Below are 11637 nucleotides of genomic sequence, written 5' to 3' on the forward strand. Positions count from 1 at the left end.
CTGATTTGTATTACTCTAGGGTGTAACCTTTCCTTCTGGTAATCATGCTAGAGTCACAAACTTATTTCTCAAAATGAGGATATGACTTTATGGCCTATACTCTTTTGTTGTCTCAAGGCCTGTCACCTCTCATTTTGTTTCCTTCACTTGACTATAGACTCCGTAATTCTGTCATTTTTTTGATCTACCGTTGTCATCTATGTATCACATCTTACTCATAATGCTTCAATAACTCTTTTCTTATTTCCCTGCTAATATTTCTGTTTATCACTTTATTCTAAAACTTCAACAAGACATTATTTTGCTTTTATCTCTCCTTGCTCCATCCCCTGGCTCTTCGGGTTGCCTAACATTCTCGCTCTACTAGGGACGAAAGCCACACTAAGGTAATATTTATCCCTTCTAGGCTTCCAGTGCCTATCTTTATAAAATAAATAAAAGTTTGAACACTCTAGTATTCATATCTAGCTGTACTATTCTAGAGTGCACCATCTGGGTGTCTCACAAGGAGATCTATTACCACGTTTGCACTAACTATCCTTCGGAAATGTCAACTAATACTAATAATCCATCCAGCATTTTGGGTTACTCTAACCCCAGCCGGATCCTGATATCCCGTCCTTCTCTTAAACCATATCTGTTAGCTCCCACAGGGCATAACTGATATGGGTATGGCCGATTGTACATACCTCTGTTACTGTTGAGGGTAACTCAAAAGGCTTATATTTCTCTGCCTGAATTGTAAATACTGATAATCTTCATTAACTGGGTGCCTCATACCCTTCTTCACCTTGTTTCTTTTACTTTTTGAAACTCTTATTTACCTTTTAAATATCTCATTTCTTTTCACCATATGGGTGGATAGATATTCTTGGCTTAGGGCTCCCTATCAAGAAGCTTACACGTCTTGGTAGACACATGTTCTGCTAAAGACCTCACATCTATTCATCAGAAGCATGATGCAAAATCGAGTTCCTCTGACTCAACTCTTCCACAGCCACATTCAATCTTTTACCAACTGTCTTTCTGGATGTAGATCATTGTATTACGAATAAAATTGAATTTAGTAGTTTAAATTCTTACAACTGAGCTCTACCACAAGATCTAGAGTAAGAAGAAAGAGTAACAGTCCTAAATGCCTTATAGCCTCCTGCTTATAAGTGTGGTGCATAACATACCCATAAACAAGACTCTACTAGACACGGATTGTAGACTCCCTAGGACAGAACTGCTCTGATACCACTTCTGTCACGACCCAAATCGATGGGCTGCGACGGGCATCCGGTACCTTACTCAACCGAGTACCAATGTAACATATCTTTTTGTATCATACTCTTATAGGTAAATGAGATAGAAAGGCTGCCGTGAGATAACTAGAATAAAACATGAGGGAATACTCTTCATAGGACGACCCAACATGTAATACAAACTTATACATATGACATATGGTATAAGACCAAAATGATCACTCGTATACTAAACATAGGCCGACAAGGCCATACAATCTTTCACGTACATGACATATGTCTACAAGCCTCTAAGAGTAGATAAACACCATAAAGGTCGGGATAGAGCCCCGCCATACCAATTAATACATGATCAAATAAGAAACTCCGGAGCAAATGGAGCACACCAATACCTTCCGCTGAGTTGATAGCCTACTTTGAGGACTCTCAACCTGTCTATCGGGACCTGCAGGCATGAAACGCAACGTCCCCAGGCAAAAAGGATGTCAGTACAAATAATGTACCGAGTATGTAAGGAATAAAAATCAGTAAATAAAAGACATAGAGAAACATGGAGTAAAAGACTCAACATGTAAGTTTCAATAGCTCTGTGAATCATTTCAAATTTATAATGTCATGCATGTGCATATAAATATCATACCATGCATAGGTATATGCGTTCATAACATCATCAAACCTCTGAGAGCATCCCATAATATCATCTCGGCCACTGTGGGCATTCATTTATGTATTTTGAGACCTCGAATTATACCTTTCAATATTCCTCGACTTGCGTGCGTAGTCCATAAATTTTTCCGGAAAGTTTCTATGTGAAAAATTTATTAAAATGTAAAATGAAGATTTAAAACTCACTTGAGCTGACTTCGGTCAACATTTTGAGTAAACGGACTCGGATCAGTATTTTAATGGTTCCGGTGGGTACGTATGGTAATTTTGGACTTAGGAGCGTGTCCGAAGAATTATTTGGAGGTCTGTAGTTAAATTAGGCTTGAAATGGCAAAAATAAAAATTTAAGTGTGGAAGTTTGATCGAGGAGTTGACTTTTTAGATATCGGGGTCGGAATTCGATTCTGAAAATTTGAATAGGTCTGTTATGTGAATTATGACTTGTGTGCAAAATTTGAGATCAATCGGACTTGATTTGATAGGTTTCGGCATCGAATGTAGAAGTTGAAAATTCTTAAGTTTCCTTAAGCTTGAATTGGGGTATGATTCGTGGTTCTAGCATTGTTTAATGTAATTTGAGGTTTCGACTAAGTTCATATGATGTTTTAGGACTTGGTGGTGTATTTGGTTGAGGTCCAGGGGTTTCGATTGGATTCCGGATGGTTAACGGATCAAAATTTGGACTTAAGGAAAATCTAAAATTTTGGCCTTCTGGTGCAATCGCACCTGCAGATTTCTGACCGCAGGTGCGAGCTCGCTAGGGGCAGGGGTCAGACAACTAGTGATGGAGGTCATGTCGTTAGAGGTGGAGTCCATCCAGTTAGAGGTCGTCCTAGGGACGCGATTCAGAGTGATGGGACCCAGTCCCGATTTTACGCTTTTCCAGCTAGACTTGAGGCAGAATCATCTGATGCCATGGCCGAATCATCTGATGCCGTGATCACAGGTATTGTTCCAGTTTGCCATAGAGATGTTTCAGTTCTATTTGATCCAGGATCTACTTATTCCTATGTGTCATCTTATTTTGCTTCATATCTGGTGATGCCTCGTGATTCGGGTGCGGCCACAGAATTCAAAAATTACGAATAATTCAGTTGTTTCATTCTAGGTTTTTCAATTTCGTGCATAATTTGACATGGAAACATCATAAAAGCATGAAAATATGTTAACCTAGTCCCCACAGAGCATGTATTATTTAACCCATTATAGATTTACTCCCACATGGATACACAATTGAATTCTAATGACAAATGGCCTAAAAATAGCTATAAATCTACAAATTAAAAGAAAACGATTAACAAGAAATCTAAGCATACCAGATGAATGAGTGTAATGAGTGACTGATCAAGGATGTTGTGTGTGTGGACATATGAAATCATCAAGAAATTTCAAGAGGGCGGTATTTCTATGGTCAGAGAGTGAAAAACGTAGCAAATGGACATGTTCCTCTATTTATACTAGTTGGTTGGCTAAGGAAAAGAGGAGCGACTGCGGCCACACAATTGCATGTGTGGTCCGCACTCTGTTACCTGGTCACCTTAACTCAGCATCTCATCTGTGGTTCGCACAATTTTGTATGCGGCTGCAGATTTCATGTTGCGACCGTAGATTTCTTTTTGTGGTCGCACTTCGACCTTTTCTTTGACAGACTAAACTTCAGAGAGTTGACATTTTCAACCTTTCATTTGTGTGCTCCGCAAGATGATTATGCGGCCACATTGCACTTTTGCTACAACAACCATAAATGTGCGGTCCGCACAAATCTACTATGGCCCACAATTCTTACAACACTTAGCAGATTTATGTACACAATTGTTGTAAGTCACACTCAACCCTGTAACACACTTCAAATTAAGTTAGCACAAAAATAACACCTAACTACAAAAGAAAAAGGAAAAGAAACATGGGTTGCCTCCCAAGAAGCGCATGATTTAATGTCGCAGCACCACGCAAAATACCATCAATTGAAATAAAAGACCGCCACGACGTAGCTATCTCCAACCTTTCCCAAATAGTGCTTCACCCGGTGACCATTGACTCAGAATACTTCTCTGTTTTTGTTCTTCAAGTCTAATGCACCAAAAGGTGTCACACCCATAATTTCAAAAGGATCACTCCATTTAGACTTTAGCTTCCCGGAAAACATTCTCAACCTTAAGTTAAACAACAATACAAGATCGCCCACCTTGAACTCTTTATTCCAAATGTATTTGTCATGAAGATATTTCATCTTTTCTTTGTAAAAGGAAGAACTTGCATAAGCATGGTACCGTAACTCATCCAATTCATTCAAATGTGCAACTCTCAAGTTAGCGACTACATCCCAATCAAGATTCAACTTCTTTAGAGCCCACATGGCTTTGTGGTCTAGTTTCACCGGAAGATGACAAGCTTTTCCAAACACTAACCGGCATGGAGACATTCCGAAAGGTGTTTTGTAAGCCGTCCCATAAGCCCATAATGCATCATCAAGGTTCTTGGACCAATCCGTCCGATTAGCATTCACCGTTTTGGACAAGATACTCTTTATCTCCCGATTAAAAACTTCCACTTGCCCACTAGCTTATGGGTGATAAAGAGTCATGACTTTGTGAGTAAAACCATACTTGCTAAGCAATGTGTCAAAAGCCTTGTTGCAAAAATGTGACCCCTCATCGCTTATAATAGCACGTGGAGTACCAAACCATGTGAAAATATTCTTCTTCAAGAAAGACACCACACTTCTCGCCTCGTTGTTGGGTAAAGCAACGGCCTCAATCCATTTGGATACATAATCAACTGCGCCCAAGATGTAGGTGTTTTCATAAGAACTCGCAAAAGGGCCCATGAAGTCAATACCCCACACATAAAAAATATCAATCTCCAAGATGGTTGTGAGAGGCATTTCATTATTGTTTGAGATTCCACCGGCCTGTTAACATTCACCACATCTTTTTACCAGCTCACTTGCATCCTTGTAAAGAGTGGGCCAATAGAACCAACAACTAAGCACTTTGCCATTCGTTCTTGCTCCACCATGATGACCACCATATGGAGAAGAATGACAAGCCCCAAGAATTTCACCTTGCTCTTCTTCTGGTACACATCTTCTAATCACCCCATCCGTACAAATCCGGAAAAGGTATGGTTCATCCCAATAATAATCTTGACAATCCCATTTGAGCCGCTTCCATTGGTTTGAAGAGAACTCATTAGGAATAATTCTACAACCAAGACAATTTGCTAGATCCGCGAACCATGGCACATTTTTCATTGAAATAGACAAGAGTTTCTCATCGGGGAATGAGTCATTGATTTCGAGACCATCATGCAGCCTCCCATCCTCCAAACGAGACAAGTGGTATGCCACTTGGTTTTCACTCCCTTTTCTATCTTGGATGTCAATATCAAACTCTTGCAATAAAAGCACCCATCTCATAAACCGAGATTTGGAGTCCTTTTTGCTCATAAGATAACGAAGCGTCGCATGATTCGTGTGGACAATGACTTTTGCACCCATCAAGTACGGGTGGAACTTCTCAATTACAAACACAATGGCAAGGAGCTCTTTCTTCGCAACGGTATAGTTTACTTGGGCACTATTCATGTTATTACTAGCATAGTAGACCGGATGAAAATTTTTGTTGATGTGTTGCCCCAAAACAGCCTCAACCACTATGTCACTTGCATCACGCATAAGTTCAAAAAGGGACACTCCAATTTAGAGCGGTGATGATGGGAGTAGTTGTCAACTTGATTTCAACAATTCAAAAGCTCTCATTCAATCATCATTGAAGTTGAACTTAGCATCCTTCTCAAGAAGCTTTCACAACGGGTTCACCACCTCAGAGAAATCTTTGATGAAACGCCAGTAAAACCCCACGTGGCCTAAGAAACTCCGCACACCCTTCAACGAAGTTGGAGGTGGAAGTTTAGAAATTACCTCAATCTTTGTCTAATCAACTTCAATTACATTCTTTGAGATTTTGTGGCCAAGGACAATGCCTTCCACGACCATGAAATGGCATTTCTCCCAATTAAGAACCAAATTTGTTTCTTCACATCTAGCCAATACTTTATCCAAATTTGTAAGACATTCATCAAAAGAATCTCCAACCATCGAGAAGTCATCCATGAAAACTTCAAGGTAGTCCTCCACCATGTCCGTGAAGATAGCCATCATACACCTTTGAAAAGTCATCGGTGCATTGCACAAACTGAATGACATCCACTTGAAGGTGAAAGTACCATAGGGACATATAAAGGTTGTTTTCTCTTGATCTTCCGGAGCAATAAGAATTTGGTTGTAGCCCGAATACCCATCAAGAAAGCAATAGAAAGCACGGTCGGCCAATCTATAAAGCATTTGATCTAAGAAAAGAAATAGAAAGTGATCCTTCCTTGTGGCTTTGTTGAGCTTATGAAAGTCCATACACACCCTCCATACGATCACCGTTCTTGTAGGAATCAACTCATTCTTGTCAATGGTGAACACCGTCATGCCCCCTTCTTTGGGACATATTGAACCGGAGAAGTCCACGAACTATTGGAGATGGGGTAGACAACCCCGTCATCCAACCACTTAATAATCTCCTTCTCGAAAACTTCTTGCATAGCCTCATTAACTCTCCTTTGATGTTCAATAGATGGTTTGGCACCATCCTCAAACTTGATCTTATGCATGTAAAAGGTGGGGCTTATCCCCGGAATATCCGTCAATATCCACCCAATAGCCTTCTTCCTCTTTTGTAGCACCGCCAATGTGGAATCTACCTCTACGTTAGCCAAACAAGAGGAAAGAATAATCGGTAAAGTAGAACAAGGGCCAAGAAATTCATACCGAAGATGTAGAGGCAATGGCTTCAACTCCAAGGTAGGAGGCTCTTCAATAGAAGGCTTTGTAGGAGGAGTTGTCCTATTTTCAAGATCCAAAGATAATTTCCGGGGTGAATAGTTGTACGACCCCATTCCTTGCAAAGAGTTCACACATTCCATGAAGCCATCCATCTCGTCATCATCAAAGTTGAGCAAGACGGACTCCAACATATCACCAACATTGATTGTAGCACTTGTGTCATCAACAATAACATCGGCCACCAAGTCCATAAAAGAGCACACCTCATTGCTATTTGGTTGCCTCATGGACTTACACACATGAAAAACAACTTTTTCATCACCAACTCGGAATGTAAGTTCTCCGACTTCAACATCACAAAGAGCCTTCATTGAATGTCATATGGCGATAAATATTCGTTTTCTCCCATTGATAATGTTCCCTTCGGGATGTACCTGGTGTCAACCGAAGCCGTTGTCCTCGGTCTTGGTTTTCACTTGCTTCATCTTCCGTCTGCCTCCCCCCTCCCCCGGTTCCACGTGTCACTCTGTCATTCGAGCAATTAATATGAACCGATTTTACCCTATATAGATTCGTCTTGCATAACACAAGCGTAGATGGAAAATGGCGAACTGATAAGAAAATGGACCTTGACTTAACTCAACTGCAAAAGCTAGCTCCAGAGGCTATGACTGTTAAGACCATATAAGGAGTACAATTTTCCTTCTCAGCCGATATTAGACTCAACGCACCCCCTCCCTTCCCTCCCCGTGAACGCTCACTACTAGACATCTAAAGCATGGATAATATAAGATGGTAAGGAGATAAATTTCCATCCCACCGTAGGACTACTAACACAAATAATAATGAGTGATATTCGCTTCCGTGGATATGTATCCTGGCTTTGTACACACCATCCATCATACCTTGCGTAATTGTTCCTCCCGAATCATTAGACCAATGATTACCCATGACTTCTAATGTTTTTGGTGGTCTTATTAGGGCATGCTAATGCAGTTTCGTTTTAATGAAGCTCTATTCTGAACCAAAAATTAGGGAATTGAGAAGTCTGATTTATCATTTTTTGTTAGGAAATTTAACCACATCAAGAAATGACATTGTTTGATCCTACCTAGGGTACAAGATTAGAAAGAAATAGAGGAAATAAGTCAAAAGATGTGACAGAGTCAATCTTATCTACAACAACAATAATATACTTAGTGTAATCCCACACGTGAGGTTTGGGGAGCTCAGAGAGTACGCAACCTTACCCCTACCTTATGCAGGTAGATAGGCTGTTTCCGATAGATCCTTGACTTAGATTACTGATCCAAGGTACCTGAAATTTACTTGTTTGGGATGCCTTATGAATCCAGTCACACTTCGACGTCAACCTCCTGAATTACATCACTGAACTTGCATTGCAAGTACTCTATTTTAGTCCTACTCAAACTTAAAACCTTAGACTCCAGAGTTTGTCTCTAAACCTCCAGCCTAGCGTTAACTCCGTCTTGCGTCTTGTCAATCAGTACTATGTCATCTGCAAATAACATGCACTATGACAACTTCTTTTGAATACGGCATGTTAATACATTCATCGTCAAGGCAAATAAAAATGGTCTAAGAGTTGATCCCTGGTGTAACCTCATCATGACTGAAAAGTTTCCCGAGTCTCCTCCCAATATCTTTACCCGGATCTTAGTTTCATCATACATGTCCTTGATCGCCCTAGTGTATGCTATAGATATACCTTTAGCCTAAAAATATTTTCATAAAACCTCTCATGGGACCTTGTTATATGTTTTTTCTAAGTCAATAAATATCATATGTAAGTCTCTCTTCCTCTCCCTATACTATTCCGCAAATCTCCTCATAATATGAATGACTTCCGTGGTAGATTGTCCCGGCATGAATTCGAATTGGTTCTCGGAAATAGACACACTCGTCCTCACCCCCATTTCTACCCCTCTTCCAAACTTTAATAGTGTGGCTTAAAGGAGCGCAAAAAACATAATAGGCTGCTATTCTAGGCTAGCTTCGCTTCTTCAAGCTCCACTCTCATTTCAAGCTAACACGCAAACAAGCAAGAAAAGAAATGCATTGAGACGCTTCTTTCTTTTTTGGGCTCAAGAAAGGTGAGTACATGAATAAAGAGGGAATATAAGAAAGGGAGGCCGGGAAATCACTAATACAGCAATTCAAGTGAACTAGAGACATAACATAATCCTCCTAGTTATTGTAATTTCTTCTGCGTCAACGATTGTAGGGGAACTATGTAATCCCAGTAAATCTAAGCATGTACTAAACTCTGTTTAATATCATATAATATATCTAGTTACCCCCAATAAAAGGGTTAATTAGAGACAGTCATGTGATAAATAATTTTTTATGTGGTTAATGAAATCAAAAGCTGGAATAGCTCAGTTGGTTAGAGCGTGTGGCTGTTAACCACAAGGTCGGAGGTTCAAACCCTCCTTCTAGCGATTAAAATATTTGTTTTTGCTCCTATTCAAGTCTTAACTCAAATTATGTGTGTCCGTGAAGTTTGGTTTGAAGATTGAAAATTCTTCAAAACATATTTCACTTTTTTGATTTTGAAAAAACTTGAAACATGTCTTATACCCACAAGTTCTAAAAACTATCACAAATATCCACCAGTACCTTCATCAATAACATTCATTATATGATCGCAAACCATAGTCCTGAACATAAATAAATTTGGTACAAAATTATCATTTTTATAATGAACTACATAATACACTATCAGATGACCGAGAAGACGAAGCAACATTGTTACAAAATAATAAATGGCATGCTTTTTTATAAAATACAAAAATTTGGGGCAATAAAAAATGTAATAGTAATATTTTGGGCCAAAACTAACTCTTGAGCTGGTTTTGGGATTTGGGTTTTGGGAATTTGCCAAAATATGGATAAAATTTATGAACAAATATGTATTTGAAAAACCCAAATATATTTTGACAAAATCTATGGTCAAACTATCCTAAATAAGTTTTAGACTTTTTGCTCGTACTGCAGTATTATTGCCTAATCGTTTTCGGACTTATATGAATATATAGCTCTTTCATCAAGTCCAAAATAATGTTTACAAAACCTTGTCTTTTCTTTGATCCTTTCAACCTGTAATACACTTTTAGTTCCGTATTAACAATGCCCACATCTATATTATATTGTGCGATAATTTCTTTTATACTAAAATTAACATAAAATAACAAAATACTCACGAGCAATATCATTACAAAAGCACATAAATGATAAGAATATTCATTGCACTATCACTTGTTAGTTAATCATCTCTTGTTATCACTTTATATTTTCAATAATGTTTGAACTATTAATTTCAAAGTTAAAAGAAAATGTTTAAATAAATTTTTTATGTTTTAGAAAAGAGACGAAAAATTTAATTATCATTTATCTCACATTTTAATATACCTCAATTTAAACTCTCCCAAAATTGTTACGTACTATCTTTCTTTGGATAATTAATAACAAATGACCCTAAATTTTCTTTGAGCTTTAGTTAAATTTCATTACTAGCCATTCGCTAGAAACTAATATCATCCGCTGGCCATAAATTACAATATGCACTTTATAGCAAGTACCCCGACTCGTAAAGTAAGTATTCTTGCGTGAATTTTCTAGTCCTTTTGTCCTAAGCCTTTTCCTGATTCTATGGACGATTATATTTATTTTGCCCATCAAAAAGCAAGTTAAAAGCTTGTTTTACAACTCTGATTGGGATACAAATTCCTCCATTCAAGAATTGCTTTTATTTGATTTATTATTTCTTGATCTTACTGGATTAGATGATAACGAGGAAGAAGTTGAAAGCTTTTTATCAAATTTGCGAGATCTTGAACATTTTAAAGCGTTGCATTACAGTATTTCATTTTTTCCTTTTTTTTTTTTTGTAAAAGAAAGAGAATTGTAGTGTATTTAACCTATATGTGTCAATTGTCAAGATGATTTAACCTATGGGAGCGAGCCTTTTGCCGCGGTCATCTTAGAAGATATACAAAAAATATACAAAATAAACTGTCACTATACAATTTATATACTGAATAGACTGTCAATATATAAAAAATATATAAAATAGATATCACTATACAAAATAGACCGTTACTGTACAATTTATATATAATAGACTGTCACTATATAAAAAGTATACTAAATAGACTGTCACTATACAAAAAATATATAAAATACACTATCACTATACAAAAAATATACAAAATAGACTCTCACTATACAAAAAATATACAAAATAGACATTTCGGGCTATTAGATGTAATATGTTTGGGCCGGAGGGCCATTTCGTGTCAATGGGGAAAAACATGGGCTATTAAAATTTTGAGGGGCTAGAGGGTCATTTTCTCAATTATAATCACATGTAAATCATGCAAGTGAGGTTGGATCTTAGAATACGGTAAAAATAGAACGGGCTAGCCAGTTTTCGGACTGGAAATTGAAAAATAGCCAGTGTTTGTAAAGTCATTGAAAAGTAGCCACTATTTTGCTGCAACACGGAAAGTTCCAGCATAATATACTGGAGATTGGTGCACTTGTGTATGAACTTGCATATTATACTGGGAACTCCAGCACACGGAAAGTTCCAGTATAATATACTGGAGATTGGAGCATCTGTGTATGAACTTCCAGCTGGAAGTTCACATGTAAAAAATTCGAACTCCAGTATATTATGCTGCAATATTTTCCGGATTTTGAACAATGCTTTTGTTGAGATTTATTTTTACATGAAAAATGGCTAAATTTCGATTACTTTTGAAACTGTGGCTATTTTTCAATTACCACTTATAAATCTGACTATTTTTGAATTTCAACCTAGAATACGAGGGGCAAAAAGAGAACAGTGAATTCACAAAAGGTTAT

At 37.9% G+C, this 11637-nt stretch overlaps 1 non-coding gene across 1 annotated transcript; it reads left to right on the forward strand.

Moving 5' to 3' along the window:
• The first annotated feature begins 9135 nt into the window (after positions 1-9135).
• Positions 9136-9209, forward strand: TRNAN-GUU (transfer RNA asparagine (anticodon GUU)). The gene has a single exon. It is a non-coding gene; the product is annotated as a tRNA-Asn (tRNA).
• The last annotated feature ends 2428 nt before the right edge of the window (positions 9210-11637 follow it).

Source organism: Nicotiana tabacum, chromosome 15, assembly GCF_000715075.1.
Source record: "Nicotiana tabacum cultivar K326 chromosome 15, ASM71507v2, whole genome shotgun sequence".
NCBI lineage: Eukaryota > Viridiplantae > Streptophyta > Magnoliopsida > Solanales > Solanaceae > Nicotiana > Nicotiana tabacum.